The sequence below is a fragment of the Lissotriton vulgaris genome, chromosome 11 (assembly GCF_964263255.1).
Source record: "Lissotriton vulgaris chromosome 11, aLisVul1.2, whole genome shotgun sequence".
Taxonomy (NCBI): Eukaryota; Metazoa; Chordata; class Amphibia; order Caudata; family Salamandridae; genus Lissotriton; species Lissotriton vulgaris.
In genome coordinates, this window is record NC_141699.1 from 265,284,957 (window position 1) to 265,300,669 (window position 15,713).

A 15,713-nucleotide genomic window follows, 5' to 3' on the forward strand; every position below is an offset into this window, starting at 1 on the left:
GGTATACTGCGTCAGTGTGGGGTGCAGCGAACGCCAAACATCCCCCAGACCAAAAGTCTCAGTCATATCAGTGAGCCACATCTGGGACTGCGGCAACACTCTAGGGGGCAGCCGATCACATTCGCCAGACATAACAGAGTTAAAGTCTCCGCCCATGATCAGCAGACCATCAGGGAGACCAAGAAGAGTCTTGCCAAGTTCAGCGTACGTGGTGGCCTGCAGCCCCGGGGGAATATACACAACCACTAATACAATTGGCTTACCCTCCCATCTCCCGGAGACAGCAGCGTGCCGTCCCTGATCATCTAGGATAACATCATCGATCTCAAGGGCCAGGGAGGATTTCACCATTATACCCACTCCCCGGGACCCGGAGGTGAAACCAGCGTGAGCGGCCAATCGATAGCCCCGACGGTCAAGAGCTTTACAGGCATTACCGATCAAGTGGGTTTCTTGGAGGAACACGACATCAGGGGCATGGCGCCTTATAAATTGTAACACAATGCCGCGTTTAATCCTGTCACCCAAACCGTTGACGTTCCAAGAAAGAACCTGCATCTCACCCCCCCCCATCCCAGGAAAAGCGACCCAACCCAACCCCCTCCCACAACCACAGATCCAGAATACTTGCAATCAGTGACATACCATGAAAAAAGAGAAATAACAGAAAACATAAAACACAACCAAGTCCCCAGAAACCACCCCTCAACCAAGAGCCCGTTACAACGCCCCCCACCCTGCACCCCTGCTGACTAGAAAGCCACCCCAAACTGCAGTGTGCCTGTCGCCCCATCTGATCTACACAAAGAACCCCCCGAGGAGGAAGGGAGAAATCACCCGTACCCGCACCACCACGGGCATAATCATTAAGCATACAGTAAAGATTACTCTGTAAAGTTCATAGTCTCAAGTCGGACCACTGGGGGCCCACGTTAAACCTGGGCCGTCGCACCACCTTCCGCACCGCCAGGGCCTCCACTCTCGGTGTCATCTTTCGGCAACGAGTCCAACCAGTCACTAGCACGATCCGGCTGATCGAAGAAATAAGCTCGTTCTCTGAACTCAATCCGCAAGCGAGCTGGAAACAGCATAGCGTACTTCAGTCCCAGATCCCTCAGACGACGCTTCACTCCAAGGAACCCAGAACGTTGTCGTTGCACTTGGGGAGTGAAATCAGGATAAATAGAGACATAGTTATTATCGTACTTCAACGGGCCGTGTTTACGAGCGGCCTGCAGGATAGCGTCTCTGTCCCGATAGTGAAACAATCTAGCGATGATAGGCCTCGGAGGGCCTCCTGGCTTCACCTGACCACCTGGGAAGCGATAGGCACGCTCAACCGCAAAAAACTTGCTGAGACCAGCGGGAGCAAGTTTAGCGACAATGAGTTCCTCGACCAGTAAATCGATCGAGGCGGCACCATTATCTTCCGGCACTCCGACCAAGCGTATGTTGTTCCGCCTGGCCCTATTATCGTAGTCTTCCATGCGTTTGAGCAAAAGGTCGTGTGAGGAACGCAGATTCCCTATCTCGGATTGCGCCTCCGCCATGTCCGTCACCAAACTCGATGCCTTTAAGTCCAATGCCTTGACCCTCTCGTTCGTCTTGGCCAAGTCGGCTCGAATAAGAGTAACATCCACCGCCACCGTGTCTATCTTGGACACGATGGCCTCGTATTGTTGACTCATATCGGCCTTGAGTCCAGAAATGGCGGCCAACAGGTCCTGAAGTGACACTTCTGAGGACGACGACATGTCGGTCTTCGGGTCCTCCAAGCCACTACTGGTAGCACCGGGGGAACTCTCGGTTGGGTATAGCGCTCGATCATATTGGACTGGATCGACCCCCCGCGAGTAATGTTCTTCCTGCGTTTCTCCGCCTCAGGTTTCGTCGCCATGTTGCATTCAGCGCCGGCCGGGGACACCTAGGTGAAGCGGGACGGTGACAAGTCCCAGACCTCAAAAGTCCAGTTTCACGAGAGGATGACAAGGGCCTCCTTGCCAGTACAAAGAAAGAAAGCGTTCGCTGTGAGAGCAGCAGGCCAAGACAAAGTAGGAGGTCCCAAGGAGTCAGAGACGAGAGGGCAGGAAACCGAAAGTGAAAGTGGCACACCACCGGTGGGCCAGATGCCAGGCAGCCGTTGTTGTTGCATTACAGCTCGGCCATACTAGGCAGTTGAGACCCCGGTCGCGTCGGGGGTTAGGCCAGGAAGTTGGAGACGATGTAAAAATGGTCCCCGAGGTCCGATTTCGACCAAAAAAGGATCGACAGCATCAGTGAGAGTAGCACTCCAAAAGCCCGTCGAAGTGACCAGGATATCTGCAGGATAGATCAAGAAGGGTGGCGCGGGTCTCAGGAGCTCTCTGCTCAAGCGACCATTTTGGATGCCCGCGTAGCTCCTCCCCCATGACACCGATTTTTGATAACCCCGATTTCTCACCGGGTCTCGACCTTCGGGCCTATGTGAGGTGGCGAAAGACGCAATGTAGGGACGTGGGTCACATGTTCGACCTGAAGGGCATTCTCCCCTTCCAGAAGGTAAAAGATGATTATGGCATTCCCAAAACGGATCGTTTGCCCTATCTGCAGGTCCGCCACTGGGTTCTCCACCCGTCCATGCGGCCCGGCGCGCAGCGTCCTCTCACCCCCTACGAGCGGTGGCTGTTGACTGGCACATCCGACAAAAAGTTAATATCAGACCTATACCAGCACTTACTCCTTACCTACATTTACACATACAATGCAGGGCGGGCCAGGTGGGAGAGGGATCTGGGGAGACAGCTCACACGCAAGGAATGGGAGGGGGTCTACTACAGGGCCCGACACTCCGCTCACCACACGGGTCTCACTGAAACCCTGACCAAGGTCGCCACTTACTGGTACCACACACCTGAGCGGCTGCATCAGTGGGATCCCCGGGTGAGTGACCGCTGCTGGAGGGGGTGTGGGGAACTGGGTACGCTGGAGCACCTGCTCTGGAGTTGCGATCGCCTGCAGCAGTACTGGACCTCGATACTGGACCTGGTGGATTCCCATCTAGACACCCAGCTGCCCAGATTTCCGGCATATGTCCTATTGGGCCTTCCTAACGCACTGATGTACCCTCTTAAATCCTGGAGAGGGAGGCTCATTGCGATTGCGCTAGGGGCGGCTGTGCAAAATGTTGTGGCGCACTGGAGAGACGTCCAGCCGCCACTTCAGTTGGGTTGGCTACATAGGCTGTGGGCGATACTGGGGATGGAGAAGCTGTCACTGGTGGGGGCGGGGAGAGCAGAGGAGTTTGCAGCACTTTGGCGGCCGTTTCTGTCCCTACTTACGGGGGAGTTCCGGGAGCTGAGCTGTCCCCGCTATTTGCGGCTGTTGCGCCTGGCGGACACTCCGCTCCCTGAGCCCAAGGCGCGGCCGCGCAAGCGCAAGGCGCCGGAGAGCCGCGCAAACAATGGTATCCAATGAGGCGGTGTTCCCATATTTTAGCAGTCTCTGCGTAACGGACAAGGAGTGGGGTGGTTGTGGGTGAGGGGGGGGAAGGTTGGGGTGGGGGTTTGTTTTTCCTTCGTTTTTCCTCTGTTATTCGTGTAGACTCGTCCTCGATTGTCAGAATTGCTTACATCTGCATCTCAACTCTTCTAACGCGGCCGGCCCAGCTGGGTTGTAGGCGGCTTGCTGTGTTAAATGTTTAAGGTAGACACGGCTATTGGTCGTCCTCACGCTCTTGCACTGTGCATGGCCACCGCGTGCCCCGATAATTGAACTCAGGTTGTGAGATGCTGCGTGTCTTTTCTCAATGCTGCACAATAAAAAGATTTAATACTAAAGTGGTCTTCATCCCCCATCCAGTAGTGAGCCTGGACGCGCATTGGCAGAGTGATGGAGAAAAGGGGCATGGCCTCCGAACACCTCTTAGCAATCCCGCTGCGAGATACTAACTGGAGGTAACAGGAGGGGTAGTTGGCCCCAAGGACGTCCTTGGGGGCCAACTATCTCTCCTGTTACCTCCAGTAAGTCCCACTGAGCAGGAGGTGGTGTTTCCTGGGGCTGCGGGGGGTCCGTGCAGTCCCTCCACATCAATTCAAATTAAACCCCGGGGAGGCGGTGTCCCGAGGGCTGTGTTCATGACCCCCGTATTTTGTAAACTTGAAGCCCCAGGGAGCATTTGAGAGGTCATGAGTGATGTCATGAGTGATGTTACTGACCATGTCATGAGTGATGTAAGGTGTGACATCATCAGTAGTGCATTGCGGGCGCGCGAGTTATAGTTAGCTGAACTAACTATAACGGAGGAATTTCAATGGTTTTGTATGAGAGAAATGTCCAGCTAACTATAACATGGGTGAAACCTATGGTTTTTTCAGTAAATTTCTAAGGTTTTTTACATGCTAATTCCTAACTATGAAGTGGCTGAAACCTATGGTTTTTTCAGTGAATTTCTAAGGTTTTTTAAATGCTAATTCCTAACTATAACGTGCCTGAAACCTATGGTTTTTTCAGTGAATTACTGAATTTCTAAGGTTTTTTAAATGCTAATTCCTAACTATAACGTGCCTGAAACCTATGGTTTTTTCAGTGAATTTCTAAGGTTTTGTAAATGATAATGTTAAAATGTACTAATTATTATCTTTCTTTCTTTTTATAGTAATTTCCTAAATTTTTATTATAAATACTTATATTTCTTTTATTTTTAAAGTTACATTTCATATTTTTAATGTCAAATAATAACAAAAGTAAATTCAAAAAGAATACACTCCTAGTGAAACTGCCTAGGTGAATTTGTAAGTGTTTGTTAGAGGCAGATTTGCAACAACCTTGGGCCTCTTTTACACCGCCATTACATCACTTTTCTGATGAAGCGGTGGTGCAAAAGATGCGCCATGGTATGTGGTATTTAGAATGTGACGTATCTGGGAGGTGCGTCACTTTGTAAATCCCTGTACCAGAAGGAGACATTCCTACATGGGGTGGGGGGGCGTTCCAGCACAGGAACATCTCCTAAAAGTGGCTGACTGAAATCTACAAGATTTCACTTTGTCACTTTTGGGATCATGCTGTGTCAAAACCCTGCACTACCTTGAAGCAGGTGTAAGGATTGACACAGCAGTCTGAGAATAGGGCCCCCAGAGCATTGCTGGAGATGCGTTGCACTTGCAACATAACTCAAACAATGCACCACCTTTACAGCACAGATACATCACATATATGTGCCATTTTTGTCTCATGGTACACCGCATTGTAAATAAGGCACATCCATGGTAGTGGTGTCACAGAGCACAATAACTGACATATTCCTGGGGATATGCCAGTTATTGTATATTTGTCCATTAGTGTTTTTAATATAGTGAATATATTACTACATACCGATGAATGAGTCACTACAAAACTAAAACAACAGTGACAGAGTGTTTGGTGGAAGTGTAAGGATACAACCTGGTAAATTGAACAAATAAAAGACAAATTTGCAAGTACATAGAAGACTGCATACATCATCTATAAGGGTTTGAAGCAGTCTATGCCCTAAGGCCCATTTTAATGCATGAGTACTTAGGTAGTGAGTGGATGATTACAGTTCTGCAAGGAAAGAACCTGATTGAATTTATAACAGCCTCAGTTTTACCACAGGATACAGAAAAACACATACTGCTGAATGGCTCAATACAATATTGAAACAGTAATGTGAGAATGTTTGCTGGAAGTATAAAGATACACATTGAGGAGATGAACGTATAAAACATAGGTTTGCTGGTGCATAGAACAGTGCATGCACAGTCTATAGAGGTTTGAAACAGCCTATGGACTAAGGCCTCTTTTAATCCATGAGTATCTAGATACTGACTGGATCATTACACTTCTGCAAAGAAAGTTCCTCACTAAATTTATTACAGCTTCAGTTTTACCACGGTACAATGGAAAAGAACATACTGCTGTGGGCGAGGCAAGATGGCCGCTGATGGTTTGCAGTGAGTAGTCGCATCTCACTCCTCCTCGTCTCCACAAATTCATGATGGGCAGAGAGTGATCCCCCCACGGTGATGAGAGCAGATTCCCGTGGTCTTGCAAAGGGGTTACTAAGCGGCAATTTCAGCGATTGGGCTGGTGCATTCTGGTGACAGCATTCTGGCGGGGGTATTAAAAAAGCACTTCTCCTAGCCCAGGGAAAGATAACGGCTATTATCGCGCTTGTGATCAAAGGAGCCTACAGTATGCCTCCAAGAGTAACAAAAGGAAGCACGGCTAAAGAAGCAGCAATGCAGACAGAGCTAGCTGGCAAGGAGAAGAGCAAGAATGATCCTGAAGCACTAACTGGCGCTGGTATCCATAAGGGTAATACCTCCAGCACAACGAAAAAAACCTTTGGGCAAAAATTAGGAGAGACACGGGCTGGTAACGAAGCAGGGCCAACCCCAGGCACCCCCCGTGATAATGTCCCCCCGCTCTATCCAGTCTAAACCAAAGCCAAAAGAAAACACTATGCGGCAGCCTACAATGGTTGAGAGCTTCTCAAACAAACCTGCGGGGATTGCTGAGGCCGCTGCCGGTAAGATGAGGACCGGAGAGGGCTCTGACTTGCAAAACGTCCTCGTGGGCGCTGACTTAAAGGTTACTAAGCAACCGGAGCAGGAGAGGACGTTGGCGTTAGAGCAGAAGACGGCGCAATGTCAGGAGAGCGGATCTGAGGACTTTTCGGCTTATCCTGGCATTGGGGATAATGTGAGTAATCAATCTGCCAGAAGAAGGCTTCGCGAGCCGAGCGGTGGGGAAGGTCTAGTTAAAGGCTCAGGCAGAGCCACAGCAGGCGACACATCAGGGTACAAAGTGGATCTGGCGCATTGGGTGACTGGGGAAGCAACCCGAGTATGGCAGATTTGACCGATTTGGCAGCTTCACAGCACCCTAAAAACCATGCAAAGTGAGGCTAGGGTCGAGAGCCGGAGGGCAAGGCAAGAGGCAAGGAAAATACAGAACACCTTAATTTATTTTATTTATTTATTTTCGCAATTTTTATAGCGCAACAAATACCCTGGGGTGTCTCGGCGCTGTGGAGCTACTGAAAATCAGTCATCAACTTACTGGTTAAACAACCATGTTTTTAAGAGCCTGCGAAAGCTCATCATTAAGAAAGATCAACAAACTTTATGAGGAGGTCGCGGAGAGGGTTACCCAAGTAGAGGAGAGGACAGGGAAGCTGGAGGATGACCTCAATAGCCTCAAGACTTTCAAACAAGATCAGCAGAAAATGTCAGAGGATGTACAATGGAAGATGGAGGACTATGAAAATTGTCAACGTCGTAATAACATCAGACTTTTGGGGGTGGCAGAGGGGCTGGAAGGGGACGATGCCAGACTATTTGTTGTGAGCCTACTAAAGGGGGCCTTCCCGGAGCTAATTCATGGCAGTGGGAGGTAGAGATTCAGAGGGCGCATTGATTCCCATTCACAATTAAAAGAGGGCAGGCAGGGGTCCAAGAGGGTAGATCTAGAGCTATACTCTTCTTTGTGGGCAACTTTCAGCTGAGACAGCTAATCTTGGAAAAAGCAAAGCCGGAGTCCAAGCGCTCTTTTAATAATGTCACCTTCTTTGCTAGGCCCGATTTTTGCCATGTCACGGTTGAGCATAGGTGGAGACTTAGGCAGCTTATTGCTCCCCAACAGGCCCTGGGGTCGGAGGCTTACTTATTATACCCAGCCAAGTTGAAAGTGATTACTAAGGGGCAGTTGAAAATGTTTTTCTTGGAGATTAAGGCAAAGGAGTACATGGTGGAAGTCCTGGGGTACAGGGAAAGGGGAAGCCCAGAAAGGTCATAAGGGCTGCAATATTGCTGCAGAACGTTGAATCTTAGGGGAGGATCATTTTCTTTCTTTAGTTGGTGACTAGCACGTAAGGGAGGGAGGAGGAGGCGACAGCTGCACTCTAAGTGTCCACACATAGGTCATGGGTGACCTATTTGCCTGTGGGGGGGGCAGGGGAGGGTGGACTCAGGGAAGGGGGGTGGGAAGGGAGGTAGGTGAGGTAGGAGAAACGGGGCGCACATATCACACACAAAAGAACCGACAACACAGCACCTTTTAATTTGCAAAATCGGCTAGAAAGTTAGAACAACCTTTTGATATATTCTAATGTATTGTCGAATTTCTTCAGTTAATGTTTGTGGGCTGAACGATATACAGAAAAGGCTTTGGGTATCGGCGATGCTGAAAACAATGAAGCCGGATGTGGTATGTCTGCAAGAAACGCATGTTGAGGGACGGAAGGGCTATCTGCTCGAGCAGTTAGGGTTTACCTTATTAGCTCATACAAGGCAAGGGTCTAAGACAAGAGGAGTAGCTATATTGGGTAGAGGAAGGGAATGCACAGTGTCTAGGAAGTCCGAGGATCAGTGGGGGAGGTGGGTCATAGTCGAATTAGTATTTAAGGGCGAAAAGTTTACTTTGGTCTCAATATACGGCTCCACAGAGGATGATCCGGATATATTTGAATTTTTGGATACAGAATTGGCTAGTTGGCCCAACATTAATAGTCCCTCCGGGACTGAGATTCAAACTGGGCAGGGGTATACTGGGCGGAAGAAAAGATCACATTGTGCCTTAGCAGATATGGCACAACATAACGCTCCGATAGACCTCTGGGCCAACCTACACCCGCAGCAGGATGGTACTACATATTTCTCAGCCCCACATAGAATTACTGTAAGGTTAGATTATTTTTTGATATCTAACTCTCTACTATCCAGATCACAAATTAAGAAACACCCCTGTATAATTTCGGACCACAACCCTTTAATACTATCTATTAACTTAGCGGGGGCAGCCACTAACTCAAACTGTTGGATATTCGAGAGGGCCCTTCTTAAAGACAATGGTTATATTAGGTATATGAGCAATTGGATCAGGGAGTTCTGGATTATAAATAGGGAGAGCACATCCTCAGGTAATGCCTATGATGCGTTCAAAGCAGGAGTCCGAGGAGAGACACTCAGTTATTCGTTACATAAGCAGAGAGAAGAGTAGAGTGGAGGTACTAGTCAGAACTTTAACTGAGGCGGAGGAAGAACTGTGTCTATTAATCCAACTGGGCAGGCCCTTGGAACAGCAACTATTGAAAATCATGGTACTAAAGGCGGAAGCAATAGAGGGTATCGCCAGTAAGACTGCTGCCAATTACTTGGCAAAGAAGGAGCAAGTTTTCGAATTGAGCGAGAGGGTTGGGCACATCCTGGCAGAACGGAGGAGGCAGAAAGTAGCTGCAGGTGACATGAAGAGCATTCTGGATAAACAAGGGGGCTTGATTTCTGATCCCGAAGGCGTTCGGGAGGTGTTTAGGGAGTTTTACACAGAGCTGTATGACACAGAGGGGGAAGGTGGGAGTACAGATATTAAGGAGTATCTCAAGCACTTTTTAGCTCCGGAATTACCCGAGGAGGAGAAAGTAAGGTTAGAATCCCCGATTTATCTAGAGGAACTGACCTTAGCTTTAGCGGATCTCCCCTCAGCAAAAGCGGCAGGCCAAGATCAGATCCCGCTCAAGTTTTATAAAGTATTCCAGGAAGTCCTTGTCTTAGATCTATTAGATACAGTTATCCAGGCCCAACAGGGGCACTCAATTCCAGACTCTTGGGGAGAAGCGGAAGTAATAGTGATTCTTAAAAAAGGTAAGCCACCTACAGCTCCTGGGTCCTATAGGCCTGTTACGGTAATGAACTCAGATACTAAAATCTTTTCCAAAATTTTAGCAAAAAGATTAGCTAAAGTGATAGAGGGCATGGTCAGTCCTGTGCAGCACGGATTCATTCCAGGAAAGGGCACCACCGAGCATATTAGGCAGGTCATTGCCTTGTTTGATGCCACCAAGATCCCAGGAGACCCTATTGCAACCTTAATTCTTGACGCGGAAAAGGCGTTTGATAGGGTCTCTTGGGATTACCTCTGGGAGGTAATGAAATGGTTCGGCCTAGGGGAAGGATATATTCAAGCGGTACAAGCTTTGTATAATGCTCCAACAGCCCGGATTAGGATTAATAGGGGGCTTACCTCACTGGTGCAGATAAGAAGGGGGACTAGGCAAGGTTGCCCCTCATCACCCCTCTTGTTTGCGCTCTACATGGATCGTTTTCTGCGCAAATTGAATGGTAATCCAAAAATCCCTGCCCTAAGTATAAATGGAATGCAGTTTAAAGCTTTAGCATTTGCGGACGATGTGTGGCAATAATCACTCCCAACCCTTCCCTGGCAATAGTTGAAGTAGAACTGGAAGCACATAGATTTGGAGGGATATCAGGATATAGGCTCAACAGTAATAAAACGCAAATAGTGAAGAATTCCTACGTCATCTGCAATGACCTTCGGTAGTCACCGCGGCAGTCTATCTGGGTGTGGAGATTGCGGCAGATCTAGACACAGTAGTGGAACGAAATATGGCACCTCTAATGTCTAAAGTAAGCTTGGACCTTGTGAGGATCAACAACCTCCGGCTATCCTTGGTAGGGCGCACAAATGTGATAAAAATGTTAATACTCCCTAAGTTCCTATATGTTTTTAGGGCAATCCCCCTGCTATTTGAGTCTCACTGGTTTAATAAGTTAGAGGCACTCTTGAACAAATTTATTTGGGCACACGGGAAAACTAGGAGGGCATATAGGTTCATGACACTACCCAGGGCAGGGGAGGGTGGGGGGTCCCGGATTTTAGACTTTATTACTGGGTTTCTGCTCTGCAGTTTATGCAGGGATTGATGGGAGGTCGGGTACAGACCCTAAAATTACAGCCTCATCTACTAAGGTCTATGCAACCATTCTTGGCTCCAACACAGAGAATGCATTTCTTAGCTGCACCTACTTCTCCTACTTCAAAAGGACGAGGTTCAAGACTGTCAGGGCTGCTCACAATATCCGGTCTGCTTTCTTAAAGAAATTTGGGCAAGGAAGGGGATTGTCAAGATAGGGGATCTGTTGGGCCCGGATGGGGGATTGCAGCAGTTTTCTACTTTAGAGGCAAAATTCCATATAAACAGGAGGAGTTTTTTTAAATATCTCCAGGTTCGGAGTTTTTTAAGCAACAAGAAAGGGGGGGCTGTAGGATTTGCCAAAAATAACATCTTGGAAGCTATAGAAGGGGGGGGGGAGTACTCTATTCGCAGTTTTTATGCAGCCCTGGCAGTAACTAAATCAGACGACCTGGAAAAGCATGCTGCCAAATGGGTCATAAAACTGGATATCGATGCAAGCTATTTTCAAGACTCTCTAGAGCTAGGGCACTCAGTTTTATGTTCCGCCTCTCTTCAAGCCCAGCACTACAAAACACTTTTTGCTCTTTATTTGACTCCGGCACGAATAGCACAGTGGGGTGGGACCTCCGGGATAACTTGCCCTCGATGTAATGTCCTAGAGGCGGACAGTATACACATATTTACTAACTCTGTACTCTTCTTAAAGGGATTGAAGGCTTTTTGGCCCGATTACTTGGGATTAATATTACCCTTACACCTCCCCTGATACTACTGGGCGTCAATGGGGAATTGGATAGTGAGCATGGGGATTTTTTGTTTGTGACAATGGCTGTTTATAGGTTGGCAACTGCCAGGGTTTGGCTGGTTAAAACGCCTCCGGCAATGCAACAGTGGCTGGCCACTCTCCTGGCATTTTATAACTTGGAAAAAAACATCTATGCTAGAAAGGGTAGAAGGGCAAGGGGGACAGGGAGGAAAATTTGGGAGCCAATTCGGATTTGGAAGGCGGGTATGGTGGAAAGTTGAATTTTCTTTTCTGTATTGTTGTTGTTTGTTCTTGGTTGTTTTTCTTTTAGGAGCAAGATGCATTGCAGCTATTTTCTGTTTACTGAAACCTATTGGTGCTCAATGTAATATGATGGGTTTTTTTCTTGTCATCGTGATTTCTTCTGTGTTGTGCTGTGTGTACGTCGCAAACATTTATTAAAAATATTTTTTTTAAAAAAAGGAAAAAAACATCCTGCTGACTGGCTCACTACAATACTAAAACAGCAGTGTCTGAGTGTTTGCAGGAAGTCTAAGGATACAGACTGGGGAATTGAAGGCATAAAACACAAGTTTGCAGGTGCATATAAGACTGCATGTATACTCCATATGGATTTTAAGCAATCCATACCCTCAGACCCACTTTGCATATTTTAAATCAATACAAATATTTAAAGAATATATAACTGAATCTATAAGTGCTTCATTTCTAGTACAATAAATACATTAGTAAATAGTGCTCAAACTTTTATTATTTTTAGACAATAAATTTATTCTATTAACATCTCATAATTTAATACACATTCCAATAGAAGTTCATGAGATATGTCATTCAGATCAATTCCCTCGTTAGCAGTTTCTGAATTAATTTGTTCTAAACTTTCAACATAATTTAAGGCTTCTAGAAAATCTCCATCAAAGCTTACATCTTCGAAATCACACCTCATGTCTGCATCACTAACTTACCCTTTTTCACTGTCATTGCCTATGACAGATACGATTAGTTCTTGAATTATACTCAAAGTAATATCTAAAATCTCCTGAGTACGAGGCTGTTCTCTTTCCATGATTTTTCCTTTATGTTCTTGCTCCTTGTATAAAAATATAAACAGTTGATTTGATCACTTTTCGTAATATATAATACAAAACTACAGTTTTCACCTATTTTGGCCTACAAAAAATACTATATAAATACTATTATCTAATAACATTCCATTAGTAGAGTTTTAGTCCTTTGCAAAGTTATACAACTATAATTACTTATAAGGATATCCTGTTCTTAGCATTTCTTAAATTTTGAAAGCAGTCACTCCTTATGACTATAGGAAAAGACTCAGGCTGTTATAGTAAAATACACTACTAAAAAATGTAGAATATGTCTATTCACCTTACCCTTTCCGAAATAGTAAATGTGTTTTACTAAAATGGAAAAGATAGTATTCATTCTCCAGAATAACACTGTGTATCTGTGTATATTTAGACATCATTATCACACTACTTTTTTAATACTTAATGTGTTTACTCTATCTCTATTCCTCATCTATAACTTAGTCTAACCCTACTACTTACCTACCCCTTCCAATTTCGAACTAGCCTCTCCTCTAGTATTTATCTGCAACCTTGTACCTTACGGTTCTTTATTTTTCTCACTGCTTATAACCTATAATTAAGTAACATTCATTAACCAAGGCCTCTCAGTTTATTTTCTAATTTTTATATTATTAATTTCCTTGTGTTCTTCTACTAACTTTTCTTTATGCAGTTGGTTGTCACCTATTCTGTCAATCCTTCAATATCTTGTGTTTTTCATTAATGTTCCTTCTTAATTCAAAAGTCTTTCTACTAATTCTTACTCAATGTGTTCTTTTCCCTTAAGACCTAGCTTATCACGAATTTTATGGTTTCTTGTTTTAAGTTAGAGAAAATACATCGACTGAGTACATTCAATATTGTCTATAATGTCAGGTAAGTTTACTTACTCACCAACTTGTCAAACAACGTTCTTTAACTCTCACAGAAATATTTCTACTTTCTCTTCACGAATGTCTAAGGAGCAATTGAAAACGGGTCTGAACTCCGGAACGTCTTCGGTGAAGTGCGCACTCGTTAGTGAGCGCGCGCCTTACCAAGGATTCCCCACAACTCTGTGGTAAATGACTAGATCGCAATCGCGTCTTTCAGCCGCGGCCCGTGGAGGGAGTTCCGATGGGGCAGGTGGGGGTGGAGGGGCAGGGTGAGGGGTGATAAACAACAGAATCTGGATGATTGCAGGTAAGTAAACAATTACATTAATAAAATGAATTTCGGGTCATATTGTCAACAAAACGCAATAGATTATCTCCACTTTTATCGGCAGGAAAACTGCCAATAAAGGGCTTGATAATAGACCATTGTGAATTCCCATAACAGCCCAAGTTAACACCAGAACCTGGGCTGCTATGGGAATTTCCAAGGCCCTTTTATCAAGCCCATTATCGCCGCTTTATCGTCAGTTTCCTGCCGATAAAAGCGGCGATAATGTATCGCCTTTTGTTAATAATATGCCCCTTCGTTCCGTGCCCTGCATTGCATTTTGAGATGAGATGTTTTGTCCACAACATAGGATTCAACCTCAACTCCTCCCTCTCCATGTGTAACCAAGTCTACACTGTCTCCTCATACTGCTATAACACCCTCCACATGTTCCGCAACATTTACAAGTGGATCCTAACCAAAAGAAGAAGAACAGTGACACAGGCCCTCATCAGCAGCAGACTACACTGTGGCAAAACACTCTACACATGAATTCCAGCCAAACACCTACAACAACTACAAAAAATCCAAAAGACCTCCACCTTAGTGATCATCAATGTCCCCGGATGCACCCACATCACCCACCACCTGATACACCTACACTGCCTCAATATCAACAAAAGGATCACCTTCAAGCTCCTCACCCTCACTTACAAAATGCTCTACAACAACAGACGAATCTACCTTAACAGCACTAATCCTAAAGGGCAAATTTTGATCTTAAAATTTTGTCTTTAAAAATATTAGGTAAGAATTTGGTAACTCTTTGGGCAAACGTTGCTTAAACCTAATTGAGTATCATTACAATGTATCCAACCTTTCAGACATTTTAAATACACAATGTAATGTCCAGATGTGGTAGAAGGTCCATCATAAAAAATAATAGCAACAGCTACAAAAGTTCTTCCTGATATTGAAAATTGACCAGCTATAACATTTTTAATTAAAGTTTTCAATTTTCTTCATCAGCTCTACCACTTTGCAGCATTAAAATAACATACTGTCCATATCTTTGTATAAGTAATGTTGATGACATTTCTGATTTACATTGGCTTCACTTCATGTTTTGACTTGCTCCTCTAATTAGATTGTTAAAAGACACTGATTCACAGTCAGGTAAAGTCAAATATATGAATCTCTCAGTATCTATGTCAGTGCTACATGTCAAAACAATTTCGACAGTCATGATGCCATTTATAAGAAAGGACAAAAAGGTTTTCAACATCTATACCTTCATCTTCTAGTACACCAAGCATAAACATTAAAAATTCCTGACAATCTTGCTGAATATTCTGCGTAAATTGAGTACAACCAGAACATATATCCAAAGCATTTTGAATATCAGAAACACTTTGTATTTTACTTTTATCACTACTACATTTCTCATAAACAGAATTCAACAATGAACAGAATCTTTTGTCCCGATTTTCTACAATTTGCTGTTGCAAACTTTCAAGAAAAAAAACAACATTAACAACTACATTAGCATAGCAGTTGACACCACAACTATTTTCAAACTGATAACCAACATTCTCTTCAACACTGTCCTTTTTATTTTTGCTTGCAAGCGCAACTTCATCACAACAGATATTCTCAAATCTTCTTTTTCTACCTACCACACGCTTTTCAACTACTGGATATTGACCTAAATTGGGTGGATATTCTCTTCTTAACCTATTATACGCTTTCACACAATTTGCATCTGCACAAACCTTTGTCTCATCAAAATCAATCAAGTACAATCCAGATAAAGTTCTGACTCAAGACAAAGCAACATATGCCATACCTTCTTTAAACAAGGTACTTCCAATATTCACTAAAGCACAATCTACACTTAAACCTTGAGATTTATGAATGGTCACCGCATATGCCAAACAAACAGGAACTGTTTTCTGCAGACATACAAATCTTTTACAAGCAAAAAACGAGCTGCACAATGACT